The sequence below is a fragment of the Perca fluviatilis genome, chromosome 11, assembly GCF_010015445.1.
Source record: "Perca fluviatilis chromosome 11, GENO_Pfluv_1.0, whole genome shotgun sequence".
In the NCBI taxonomy this organism is placed as follows: domain Eukaryota; kingdom Metazoa; phylum Chordata; class Actinopteri; order Perciformes; family Percidae; genus Perca; species Perca fluviatilis.
The window spans coordinates 23,197,291-23,211,963 of NC_053122.1; positions in this window are offsets into that span (position 1 = coordinate 23,197,291).

The window sequence follows — 14,673 nt, forward strand, 5'->3', positions numbered from 1 at the left end:
CATTGATTAGCAATAGAGCTCTAATGGGATGCCAGCTCCCAAACTCAGGTTAAAATGAAGAAAAGCACGTACCACACCTTCTCAGTGCTGTTCTATATCATTATGCATCCTATTTGTGCATGAATATCAGCAACCCAACCTGTCCAACGAGATGGCATAGAGGGAGTTTGTGGTGTGTAACCCTGGGCAGTCCTCTGTTATCTGTCTCTGGTGTGCTGCTCTGACTGGGTGCTGCTAGCATAATTAGCACAGCACTCACTTTGATGATAAAATGGGTAATAAAGCATTCCTTCCCTCCCCTGCCTACCTGATTTTACCAGCGTTTATTGATCTAATTAAAATAATTCTGCTGTTAATGGTGTGCTTTTTTGTTATGGAACAAAGTTTTGATTACAGACACTTAAAAAGATGACGTGTGTGAGCAGACACACTCCGAATACATAGAATTTTTAGGAAGATTTCTTGTTTCTGCAGTTTGTTGTATTAATGCTATCTGTGCTTGGTGCTGAACATGAATGTCTTCTGATATAACATGTTCTAAACACCCAGAACAGCTTAAAAAAATCGTTAAGATATTGCAATTATACAAAAGTGCTGTAGATTACTGATATTATTGAGGAATATTTCTTCTCCTCATGTATTAGGAGTGTATAGTGTAGCTATATCAAAGCCACCAGGTGGGGCTGATTCTTTCACAAATGAATCCCACTTTTGGCATTTTTGTTGAGAATCACAGTAGAAAATGTTTAAATGAGATGTTATTGTATGGCATTTTTGTATGGCACCTCCAAAACTATCATTTCTCATTAGGAGACCAAACTGTTTGTGGTTGTCCTCATTACAAAAAAAGATAGAGCTCTACCCCCAAAGGTAACTTCATCAACACCATAGACAAATCTATCTTAGGTGCTCTATTTATATTTCTGACTCACTGCCACAAAGATTTATTCTGCACTCCTGTCAATCCATCTCTCTAATGGGCAATGGCAACCTTTTTAGTTTAGATGGCTGGTGTGTGTGTGTGTGTGTGTGTGTGTGTGTGTTTGCGCGCGTGTGTGTGTGTGTGTGTGTACAAGCATACGTGCACATTCTTTAGCACCAGGATTTGTTTTATCATTTTTTTTCTGAACACGAAAACAAGTACCTCGAAGTCACTGAGCCTGTCTCATATCTAAAGAGAGTCATCTTTAGATAGAGAGCTCAGATGTCATGCAATTAAGATGATAAAAAAAAGCCCATTTGCCATTCCATGGGTTATTAATGTGGACTAATGATGCTCAGATCAACTATAAGATGTCTGCTTGTTATGGGGTTAATCTCCTCATTCTCGCAAAAAGCCATGAAGATAAACATCTTTGCACAGAAATGGGCTCATGAAAATCCCCAGAGAACTGCATCCCAACTTCATAAGAAAGTTTGAAGGACCAAAAATAAAACTGCTGCACTTACTTGCATGGTCATTTCTGCAAAATCTTGAAATAAAGCTAAGCAACCTATGTATGCATTGATAATTTGTTTTGAATCTTAGATTTTTTGTAATACAATATCCATTAACAATATATCTATATATACAGTATAACATGATATATTTGCGCCACAATAAATACAAATTTATTGAAAAAAATTATGAATGTGTAGTAAAATAATTCTAAACATACTGGCACGTCTATTAACTGGAGTCAAAATGAAGTAGAAATTGCATTATATCACAATAAAGCTATGGAAAGTAGACTTCTTAGTATGTTTTTAAAGGGTTTCTGCTGTGCGAGGGTTCAGATAATTGTTTGTTTCCTTTAGGGGAGCTTGTAATCCTAATACAAGACTCAAAAGTACAACTACCAAGTTCTTGTCTAAGAAGTGAATATATGATAAGTTGTTTGTTGTCACTGTTATAAACTCTAAATGAAATATGTTAATCACTTCTGTTTCTCAAATGGATACATTCATGAGGAGTAACCTGGGGTTCACTTGAGTGTATGGGTGGTAGAGATCCGCCTAATATATCAAATGTGTAAATGTCATGCCTTGTGATGACTTTATCATGAATGCTGTGATCATTACATTGTCATTAGGTAGCAGACTTGGTTGCACCTCGTTAATGCACACAAGCAATCTGAGGAGCAGCAGATAATGTTGTGTGGTGGCGGTGTTTAATGAGGGTCCATATTTGCATACTGGCCTCCACCCCCACTCGCATTCCCACCCCACTCTCATTTATAAAAATAAATCACATTAGAACATCACCAGCTAATAAAGTCTACTCCGGCCCACATCCCACATCCCAGTGATAGCCAAGTCTCAGTGTAGGAAATACACAAAGCAGTCTCTCAGGATTAGAGAAAACCTATTATAGAAAATTCTCATACGACACTGCAACATTCTTCATATTAACACTGTGCTGCTGAAGTAAATTATGCCAGTTGTTGTGCATGCTACAATCAAATAATTTACTAGGAAATCTTCTATGGAAGTTGGAGCAAAATGTTGAAAGTCATCCTATCAAATCATGCAACCACTTAGAGAAGTCAGATTTAATTATATATTCCATCTCTTCAAATAGAAGTAAAATAGGAGTGCGTTTGATTTTGAAGTAGATTGTAATCTTGATTGCACATAATTGTACAGGATACCACCTGAGGCGATAGTTTCGCTGCCATTTCTGCATTATTGAAAAGCTTTGATTCGGTGAAGAGACGATTATGTTTTGATTATGAAAGAAATGCAATTAATAGCAAGAATTTTGAACATTTTGAAGTCAAATAGCTTAGCCTGTTTGTACATGCTTCCCTTATACCATGTAGTGCTGACTATGAACATCACTAGCCAAACTAGAGAGGTCAAGAGCTACAACCTTGTAAGAGTGTTTTGTCTTCTGTCGGTGTGTCTGTCCGAGTGAGCACGTTTATGCCCCCAAGTCAAAATCCGCTAGATAAACAGTGTGTTTCCTGATGCCTAACGGTGTGCACGGCCCATGCACCGCTGATGTCAATCCACCCAGGACTACCAGTGGCCCCACTTCGCTCACTTACTTACTCTTTGGCTCACTCCATCCTTCCTTCATGCTCAAATTGACACTTGGTGCAGAGGCAGGCAGACAGGGGGCCTCTCCGCCCTACGCCTCCAGAGATGTGGCCCAGCTGTCAGCCGTCTAATCCAGTCCAACCTCCCCCTGAGTCAGGCAGGAACTCCAGGCTGCTCCCCCTCATCCTCACGCCTAGAGGCACAGCAAACAACTCAGCCCTCATCAACACTACACACAGCAGGCCGGGAGGGGACCACTTTGCTAGTCAAATTTGTCTTGACCATTCTTCATAAATCAAGTACAACCGTGTGACGACACACCCCAAAAGCATATTCTGTATGAAAGACAACAGGTCATTGACATTATGTTGACATTGTGCTTGAATGTTTGACATAACACTATTGTAAAAAGAAATTAGGATTTCTTTGATATTTATTGTTTCTACTGAAATGCTGCAGATAATTGTAATCATTTTTGTTTCCAATCAGCTCTCACAATCTGAACAAAGAATCCCTTGGCTGCCCTGTTTCCTTTTACATCATAGGTGCTACTGTTGGCATTGTTACTATGGAAACGACTGTACAGAGGAAAAGGCATTTTGGCAAACGTAGATACAGTCGTGCAGGCATGAGTGAGACAATATCCAATACACTGCTGTCTTTTACAGATATAGCAATTTGACCTGACTTTGCAGCCACATATCTATACAGTATGTATGACAATCATAAACAATTTGATAATACATAAAAACAGCATTTTAAAAACATTTATTTGTGTGTGGTTTGTGAGTGCTTGTGGCACAGTCCTGGGCATGTGTGTTTTCAGGAGTATGTCTGTACCTTTTGTGTGGCTCCCCATGGCATTCCCAATATCAGTATTCCTGTAGACGTGTTTGATGTGTTTGAAGCCACGTAGCATACCTTGGAACATGACAGTAAACATGGCAGAGGCTCTCCCTCAGTGGAGCAGTGATGCACGTCACCCCTCAGAAGTGTGTGACGGGTGTACAAACCAAACCCACCGGGCCACGTCGTCTCCTGGGATTCTCTCTTACTATGCTGCGCTGACTGGCTGCATGTTGCTCAACGCAATGCTGTTCCGAATAATTCCACCCTCAGCCTGGAAAACAAAAGCGCAAACTAAAATGGGAGACAAACAAAGAGGAGAAATGCAAAACATGGACTTGTGACAAGTTATGGGACCCACTTAACTTGTTATCTGACCCAGCAGCAGTATATGTCATGATATATCCTGCTCTAATGTTTTCTCAGTTTTTCATCCCTGGAAAATCACTAGTGTATGCCTCCTGCATGCATCCCTGGGGAAATTAAGAGGCACACTATGTATCTCATGAGGATTCCCCCAAGAATGAGAATAAAGCAGGCAGCATGAAAGAGGAGTGTTGGTGTGAGGGAGTTATTGGTCTGGCAAAGGGTTTGCCAACACATCAAAATAGCATGGGTGTTGAACAAGACAGAAACTTGCACCATTTACACCTGCCAGAGAGAGAGAGAGAGCGACAGAGAGAGAGAGAGAGAGAGAGAGAGAGAGAGAGAGAGAGCACCATCCTGACAGGAAAATTTCCATAGCCACATACGCACAGCATGATATGAAGTGCAAGAGTTGACGCTTCATGTCAGACTGAATTTCACAAAGTGACATGTAAAACATGTTCATAGACAGAGGTGCTTTGAATGTTGTTTTGGGGTTCATATGATAAGTCATTTGTATACAGTAACAGTTTTAGAATGTAACACATGCAAAGCTTTGAAAAGAGAATTCTATGATCTGGGACAGAGAAATTTGAGTGCATCAACAATTTGACAAAATAGTCAATAGTGCAAGTTGCCATTAAGCTTTTTTCAGTATATTTGCCAGTGAATACCAACACTGCCAAGAGTGATGTCACAGCGTAATGGGGCTTACAGCGAAAAATTGTGTCTGGTCTCACCTGGGACATACTGTAACAAGAGACATACAACATTGATTAGTAAACATCCAATTTAAAACATTTCAGATTTAGAGATTGTTATGGAAAAAAACTCTTTTTCAGCATTCAAACTTACAGTCTTTATTTATGGACCCTGTGATGCAGTTAAAAGCTCTGGTGGACAGCTGAAATTAAATTGCACGTTTTCTTCTGCTACAGCCCACAAATCTGCTCTGTAAATCACATGCCCTGTGTGGTCCTTTAAGAAAAAAAAAGTAAAAGGTTAAGAAGTAACTAGCTAGATTTACTCTTGTGACTGTCAAAAGTCAGGTTTTTTGTGTAGGCCTACTTGTACTTTTGTGAGTATTTAAAAACATATCTGATTCATTGGTAAGTGTGTTTTATCACAAGTATCGTGTTTCAGAGGAAAAACAAAAGTCAAATGAAAAAGGCTTGATAAACTGTGAGAATGGAACAAAATAAATGTGTAGGTATCCAAATCAAACACCCAGGGTGGCACCAACAGGTGTTGAGTCAGTTGAAACTATTTTGAATTTATTTGATGAGCGCAGTGGGACAGAGGGGCTGAGTGGACTGGTTAAAGTGGGACAGAGAGGCTGAGTGGACTGGTTAAAGTGGGACAGAGAGTGGGACAGAGGGGCTGAGTGGACTGGTTAAAGTGGGACAGAGAGGCTGAGTGGACTGGTTAAAGTGAGACGGAAGGGCTGAGTGGACTGGTTAAAGTGGGACGGAGGAGCTGAGTGGACTGGTTAAAGTGGGACGGAGGGGCTGAGTGGACTGGTTAAAGTGAGACGGAGGGGCTGAGTGGACTGGTTAAAGTGGGACGGAGGGGCTGAGTGGACTGGTTAAAGTGGGACGGAGGAGCTGAGTGGACTGGTTAAAGTGAGGACGGAGGGGCTGAGTGGACTGGTTAAAGTGGGACGGAGGGGCTGAGTGGACTGGTTAAAGTGGGACGGAGGGGCTGAGTGGACTGGTTAAAGTGGGACGGAGGGGCTGAGTGGACTGGTTAAAGTGAGACGGAGGAGCTGAGTGGACTGGTTAAAGGTAGGAACGGAGGGGCTGAGTGGACTGGTTAAAGTGGGACGGAGGGCGGTAAGTGGGACTTAGTTAAAAGTGAGGGCTGAGTGGACTGGTTAAAAGAGTGGGGACGGAGGGGCTGAGTGGACTGGTTAAAGTGAGACGGGAGGGGGCTGAGTGGACTGGTTAAAAGTGAGAGCGGAGGGGCTGAGTGGACTGGTTAAAGTGAGACGGAGCGGAGGGGGCTGAGTGGACTGGTTAAAGAGGCAGACAGGAGGAGCTGAGGTGGACTGGTTAAAAAGTGAGACGGAGGGGCTGAGTGGACTGGTTAAAAAAGTGGGAACGGAGGGGGCTGAGTGGACTGGTTAAAAGTGGGGCCGGAGGGGCTGAGTGGACTGGTTAAAAGTGAGACGGAGGGGCTGGAGTGGACTGGTTAAAAAGTGGGACGGAGGAGGGGCTAGGTTGAGACGGAGGGGCTGAGTGGACTGGTTAAAGTGAGACGGAGGGGCTGAGTGGACTGGTTAAAGTGAGACGGAGGGGCTGAGTGGACTGGTTAAAGTGAGACGGAGGGGCTGAGTGGACTGGTTAAAGTGAGACGGAGGGGCTGAGTGGACTGGTTAAAGTGGGACGGAGGGGCTGAGTGGACTGGTTAAAGTGGGACGGAGGAGCTGAGTGGACTGGTTAAAGTGGGACGGAGGGGCTGAGTGGACTGGTCATATTCTGGATTGAGAATGAACGAGCAGAGCAGTTGAACCTAGAGCAGCGTGTGGAAGATTTTGCAGTGCTCAAGACTCACTGACTGACATTCAGATGGGTGAGTACAACAACAAACTTCTTGATCACTCAAACTTACTCTCAAATGAGTACGTCAACAACCATTGCATTGCCTAGCAATGTAGCATGTGCATGCACCAAAAACTGAGTTTATATTGTTCATACATCTCTGAGTTGTCTGACTTGGTTATGTTTTTATTTAACCTTTATTTATCCAGGTAAGTCGATTGAGAACAACTTCTCATTTGCAACGACGACCTGTCACATTCACACAGTTACACATTCGTTCCTGTAAGCTACCCAGTATAACCACAGGCTGATCTGCTGGCCACTGAGCAACTCCACTGGAGCGGTTGGGGTTAAGGGCCTTGCTCAAGGGCACCTCAGTGGTAGTAATGAGGGAGGGACAAGCGCTGCTCTTTCACTTTCCCCATCCAGTCGGTCTGGGGATTGAACCGTCACAAAATCGCTTCTTTAACCTTTAGGCCACCGCTGCCCTATATATAAGAAGCGTCAGGTTATTTAATTTATGTGTCTTAATAATGCTTGTTGCTCCCACCGTGGTGTCTATAGACTTCACTTTATTGACGGGCATTTTTGTTTAATTGTCTGAGTGTTGTCCTCTTTTCTTGATAATTCTAGTGAGTCTATACGGAGGAAGGCAGTTGTATATTGATTAATAATCAATTAATCAATGTAATAAGCAACAGATTAATTGATTATCAAAATTGTCGTTACAGCCCTCAGACTGACTTACGTTTTACTTTTATTTAAATACATTTTTACACAAGTACTTCTACTTCAGTAAAATGTCTTTAAAGTAACAGTTCTTTTACTTGAGTACAATTAATTCTGGCACTCTTTCCACCTCTGGTACTGTACAGTAGTACGGACTTGGGACAAACCTAGACACAACTATGTTGTTTTTGTTTACAGTAGGACATGCTATTTTTAATTCCTTTCCAAATGAATTTTAAAATGTCAAACATTAAAAGGATTGCAAAGAAAAAAGTGAGAGCAAGAAAGAAAGAAAGACAGGGCGAAGTGAAGGGATGGAGAGGAGGTGCTGGAGGAGGGGGGGCAGTTCATTGAGGTCAGGTTGACAGTAAAGAACAGATGAGATGGGGTGGCTGAGGAGTGTTTTTTAGGTGGGATGTTGTTGGAGGGGGGGTTTGGTGGGTTTGTAGAGGGGGGAAACTAGGCCAGTGTCCAGACTCAGAGCACCAAAGGCCCCGCATCCCTGGATGCCCTGTGTCAGCCCTCTGACAGGAGAGATGGGACTTTAACACAGAGTTTTTCACCACCAGACGCTCTCCGTCTCCTCTGAAGAATACCCCTCCTCCTCGACACACACTCACCAGTCAGAGTTTGAGGAGAGAAATGCACTCGTTACAATAAGGAGGGCACATGGCATGGGACCTGAGGCTTTGAATGCCGCCTCCTCCACACTCTCAGTAGAATAAGGAGCTGCAAGTACTGTGCATTTCCAAAGTTGGCGTGCAGTAAATATCATTTTTGAGGCAAATTCACACTGCTGAGGTGCATGACCATACAATACGTGTCTGTGCTTGTTTGCTATATAAGAATAACAATCTTATTGACCGTGAATACGTGACGCCTTGATAGCTGAATTTGAATATTCCTCCTTATCCCCGCCGTCTATTCTGCTCGCTTCTACCCCACAGATAAAGCAGACTTATTGTCAGGCTTAATCAGGTGGTCTGTTACCTTGGCAATTAAAGCCTTGTTAGAGATATAAAACCTTGAGACTCAAATGGAGAGTCCCTGGTGAGTCAAACCACTGAGCAAATCCTTAAACCAAACAACCTTCCAGTGGGAACACTTCTTCTCTGAGGATAGATGTTTAATTATCTCTGCTTGTTTGGGGGGGAAAGGAAGGAAAAACTGTTTCACTCCCTCTTGTTTGTTTTAAAAGCTCAAGAGTATTTATTGGAATTAATTAATGTGGCAATCTGTGTGCTATGTTTGATTGCCACAATGTATTGACCTAGGACAGAGAATATAGTGAACCATTTGTGAGAGAATTTACTAAGAGGGGGTAATTGCGCATTGTCGTATTTAAGGTGAAAACAGAACCAAAATACAAATATTAAACCATGGTTTTAAGTCTTATTTAGAAATATTGAACTGATTTAGTGTTCTTAATTTACTTTAATGAATTAATCTTTATAATATTGCGTCTACGTGCGATCATTTATCATTTATTCCCAATTGATGCAAAACACCTATCTCAATGTTAGCTTTCCTAAACTAGGCCAACTATTTTCCCGAATGAATATTCTTTTTAAGAAAATAATGCTGCATATTTGAGCAATATGAAGTGATAATTTATCATTATTTAATGATCTCCCACAGACAGTACATCACACATGGTGCAGTCAGCGACAACAGCTGTGCAGGATCTTGACGAGCTAATTCTCGGAGACTCGGCTTCTCTGCGTGTTCAGTAACCCTCTGATCCCTTCTTTGATGTCCAGCCTGACTTTTTCTTTCTGAAAGGCCATTTTAGTGCCTCTCCTTTCATCCCACACTTTGTCTGTTTCTCCTTACCTCTTTGACATACTCCCCTAAATGGGCCTGGCATGCATCCCACTGTCTAACGAAGGTATGTGTGTGTGGGCGGTGTTTAGGGACGTGAGACCTTCTCTGGGACACACTAATCAGCTCCAAACCAAGGCCCGGGCAGGGAGGCACTGGACAGGTGAGTAGTACCACTCGCTACACCCCCTGGCTGCTCCTTAGTGTGAGGGTCAAATCAGCTCCATCCTTTATGGCCCAGTCACTCCTTCATCCTGGTGTCCCCAATCACCTGGCTTCCATCCCTGGTCGCTGGTCCCTTCCTGGGGGCCTCCAAGGGACAAAACAGTGAGCAGCTGCTCTACCAAGGGAGCCTCCTGAACGCGCCTTGTGCCAGCCCCGTGTGTGTTAACCTTTTCTTTTAATTAACACCGACCCAACTCCCAACTCTCGCCACCATGGTCCAGAGAGAGTTTCTCGGAGCTTATGCAACTGTCAGGGAAGTGGGAGAGTCATCAGGGAGCAAGAGAGGTGGTGAGTGGGTGGGAGTGATGAAGGTGAGAGGGGTGAGGAGGAGGAGGAGGAGGAGGAGGTGGGATGAATAATGCGTGCATGGCCTGGGAGTAAGGGTTATTCTAATCCTTCTGAGCCTTTTTTTATTCACATGCCTTCACACAACTACAACACACCAGTCATTCCACACAGCTGCCTATTTTCCAGGGACGATCCCAAAGTAAATTGGACATGCTGATGAGAAGATGGCTGATCTTAACTTGCACCACAGCTCATTAGTCAAAAAGCTTGTATTCCAGCTCTAGTCATTGACTACGCAATTGTTCACATGTAAAAACTCACAAAGGCCTAATTCACTGGGTTAAGTTAAGAGCAAAACAAGTTTTGTTTGTTCTCCAGTTTCCATTTTCATGGAGTTTAATCATCAGTATAACCTAAAGCAGTAGATACTTAGCTTTAGGCATGTTTTTAACGATGCTATGTGTTTAATCCTGAAAGAAATATGCCTGAGTAAATTATTAAATTCAGTGTGAGATCCATTGAACCTGGTAATCAGACATTGGTAGCACTCCGAGTTGAGCCTGACTGATTGTGTAGAATGTTCTGTATGATAAGGGGCTCTGTAGCACACTTACATGCTGCAGCTTAGTTAACTACCGGGATATAGAAGGGTGAGTAGGCTTGATCTCATCTTACAGTGAGGATCTCCTAATGAGAGAGTGGTAATGAGCTAGAAAAAAATCACTCTCATTTCAGTAAAGAAAAAGTGTTGAAAGGGTTGCTATCTTTTTCTTTCATTTTGTGTGGCGGTGCCAAGTGGAAAATGTCCATCTTTCACTGGGAGATTTTTATGTTCTTCTTGGCTCATAGTAGTGCCCCCAGGGGATCCTCTTTCTTGGCATGGCCATAGTGGTCACCATTTGCTGGAGACGGGCTGTGGAGGTCAAAGCCATTTGAGAAGGACATAAAACCCCTAGAATGATTTTTGATCACACTATGAAACCGTCCCATTGTGGTTAAATGGTATTCTTCATGCCAACAACACATCTTTGTGGAGGTTATTGCCATCACATGCCATTTAAAGTTGGTCTAAAAGATTAAATACAGTTTATGGTGGACTTTATAGTAATGCAGCCAGCTGGTGAGTAAGTTTAAATGTTTTAGTTTGTCTAGGAATTGTGTCATGCTATCCATGACCTAGCTGATTATGTGAAATAGCTTTCAGTGCTGGATCCAGGTGATCATTTTGTCACTTAAGCCATGATAACGCACTACAGCTCGGGTCGTGATGTCGCAAATCAGGGCTACATCTAACATCTTGTGACCTCAGTTTTATGATGGAGTAAGTAAGGGAAAAACTGCCAGGACCTTCTCCTCATGAAGACCCAGAGCAAGGGCACTGTCTCCCCAGCCCCATAGATCAGCCAGCTCTGAATGTCAAACTGCACAGCAGCCACTGCAGTGCCAGGAGTCCCCCTCTTGCTCCCTCTCTGGCCCGTGATCTGCTGTCTGGTGACACCACTGCGCTAATGACCCGGTTTGGGAGTTGCTCCACGGGGCTCCTTGGCTTGGGAAGATGGAAGTTGTGGATATCCAGCTGGAAGGTCACTGTTGACGAGGACCACTCAGTTAACATTCCCTCTACTTTGTTGACATCCTTCAGTTTGCAAGGATGTTGAGACATTGAGGCCTTTTTATTGAAAAATGGCGATTCACTGAGTGGCAAATCAGGAATATTCTTATGTGATTTCCACACTGTTTTTGTAATTATATGCACTAGTTCTTGGTCGAGAAAGACACAAGGTTTATGTGAACTGCATACCAATAAAAGGTTTTTGCTCCAGTGTTTAATTGCCCAGCAATTTGGATAACAGTGAAGTTGGAAAGCAGCACTCACTCTTGCTTGCCAACTCTGAAGCCATCTGATTGTTAGCTCTCTGTGTTGTTTTTTAATCAGTTTGCTGTGGAAGTATGTCTCAGCAATGTTTTCAGTCACTTGCTATCTTGACTTTTTTTTTTTTTCTCCGCCTCAGGAGTTTGGCTTGTTGGAGCAGAGTTAAAGTCCCCGGGGAGCACTCCTCTGGTGATGGGGGCACTGCCACGACCTCACTCATGCCTGGTGTGGGTGGCATCCAACTAGGGAGACGCACAATGGAGAGCAAGACTGAAGATGGTGATGCTTCTGGTGGATTCTCCCAGGACTCAGCCTTATTCTCAGGGTCATGAATTCCAGCAATCTCTGTAATTATAAGCAAGTAAGAAAAAAGTTGAATCTTCTGCCTTTCTCAAAATGAACGTGCCCCACCCCTCAAGGGAAACATTCACATCTCTGAGTTCTAGCAACTGGATGGGTTTTAATGAGGCAAGTCAAGTGTGTGTGTGTGTGTGTGTGTGTGTGTGTGTGTGTGTGGTTGGGGTACATGCATGTCTGTGTATCTGCCCTGTTCTAACGAGCGTAATTGACCCCTTGTGCTTTTAAGCCGCCGTTTTTCACCATTTGCGAGAATTTTCTACTAAATAGCCTTCAGTGATTATTATTTCTACAGGAGACACTTCAATGGGTTTAAAACTTTCTCTGAGTTTTAAAGTTCAGTTTCTACTTGTTTTTTTTGGACAATGTGCAGTCGGAGCCAAATGGACAGAGGGTGAGCAGGCCACAGGTCAGGAAGAACTGCTGAAGGGTCCCACCACCCGAGGGCCACAGATTCCACAGGGGAACATTTCACCCTGCTGAGAAGCAGAGTGGAATCTCTAATGCTGCGGCACACACACTTGCTGTGGCGTCTCAATGTCTAACTAAAAGCTATGGGAGGTGAAAAAATCTCCACATAACTGCTCAGTTTTCCTACAAAAACGGTGGTAAGAAGCTTAGGTTGATCTGAAAACAGACTATGCCTTTGTGCGTTTGATAGAATTTCAAATGCTTGTAGTCTGCATGTAGCATTTTTGAAGGACAAAACAAGTCCATTAAATTGTTTATGTGAATGACTAAATGCTGCATGCAGATGCACCATGTAGGCCTACACAAATAAATCAACTGCTTAATTTTGAAGTATCCTAATAGGTACATAGACATTTCCTGGCTGGCATCGTTTTCATGACAAACATGTCACGTTTTTTTTATGTATCTTTGTTTGGTTCATTTTCCCCTCACGCTCAGAGGTGAGACTTGAAACCCAAACATTTTTGTTGATTTTCATTGTGCCTATTTGCTCCCAAAAAATTATATTTGATTCTCCTTTCCATATTTATAAAGTTATTCTTGAGGGACGAGCCATGTCAGACAGTTTCTGGAGCATCATGAGCAACATTCGTCACATGAGGTTTCTTCCACTTGAAGAAAAAAACAACTTCTGAGCAAGAGTGTACTGTAACTTAGAGACTGAAGTGTGCAAGCACTGAGTCAAGTCAAGCCTTTTCCCAGTTACTTTGTCACTAATGAAAGTAGCAAAGAGCCCTGGAGGACTGAAGAGCACTGTTTGTTTGTGTTTGAGAGAGCATTCGAGAGGTACGGGGGGGGGAGGCAAGGTGGTAAAACTTTGGGAGAGCCGCCTGACAGAGCGCTGAGAAGACAGCAGAGAGGGAGAACTTTGGAGCATTGTTAAGATTGAAGTTTTAAGGCAGCTGGGACCTCCTGACAGATTCCAAGCACCTACAAATAGATATTTCATATGTGTGTGTTTACCAACTTTTTTTGTAGTTTGTGAGGGCTTTGAATTTATTAAAGCACATCACGTCAATCTGTGTCATACTTTGTTTTATTGATCTTTTGCACACATTTTATGGCAGCGTGTGGGTGGGGAAATTATTTTAAAAACAAAGGGTGCAGATAAAATTACAATTCAAATTGAGCAAACAGAATAAAAGTCTTGCCATGTAGGTCATGAGTCCCCATTTATTATGTTTAAGTCTTACATTTGCCACTGATCAGGTACAAATAAGGGAAAATAACAAGGCCTCTTTGAAATAGGAGGCTAATAATGACTGTCGTCTAATAGATGTGTCTCTTCTGTAGCTCTCAATGTTCTATTACATTTATTACTTTGTGCTACTGTAGGTGATTAGCTTAGATGCCTATAACAGTATATGGCCTTATTATGAACTCCAAAGTAAAAGGTGGGAATACCCTATAGAATAAGAGCAGCCTTATTATATACTTGCATCATTAACTTTTATAGTTTTGGTCAACTTTAATGGGGAATTTTCTTTAACAAAGTTAAATTCAGCCACAGGAAAGGCTATCAAAGGTTGTTGTTAATTGTCTTCTTCCACACCAGCCCATGTTTGGGAGTTGCCCTATCGACTGTTTCTCTCCTTCCCTATAGGTGTGCAGACAAAACTTCGGTCTCCTCTTAAATTTGTCTCTGTGAATCAGGCAGAATAGAAATGCATTGAAAGGGGGAAAGCAGTTGAGTGACTGGGATTTTTAGATAAGGCCCCTGGCAGAGGCTATCTCCAGGCAGCGGAGGGGCAGAGTGCAGAGTGAGAAGCCCACTACAGGACTCCTCTCTGGATCTCATTTTCACATAGCAGGGGTATTATGGGGCCTGGATATCCTTGTGCGGGTTAGGGTGTATTCTAATGCTCCATTGTGTGTGTGTGTGTGTGTGTGTGTGTGTGTGTGTGTGTGTGTGTGTGTGTGTGTGTGTGTGTGTGTGTGTGTGTGTGTGTGTGTGTGTGTGTGTGAATGAGAGAGAGACAGAGAGAGAGAGAAAGAAAGAAAAGAAAGAAAGAAAGAAAGAAAGAAAGAAAGAAAGAAAGAAAGAAAGAAAGAAAGAAAGAAATAGGTTGTGTGATGTTTTTTTTTACACAATAATAGGCCTTCTAATCAAATAACTTCAACGTTTGCAGGCTATAA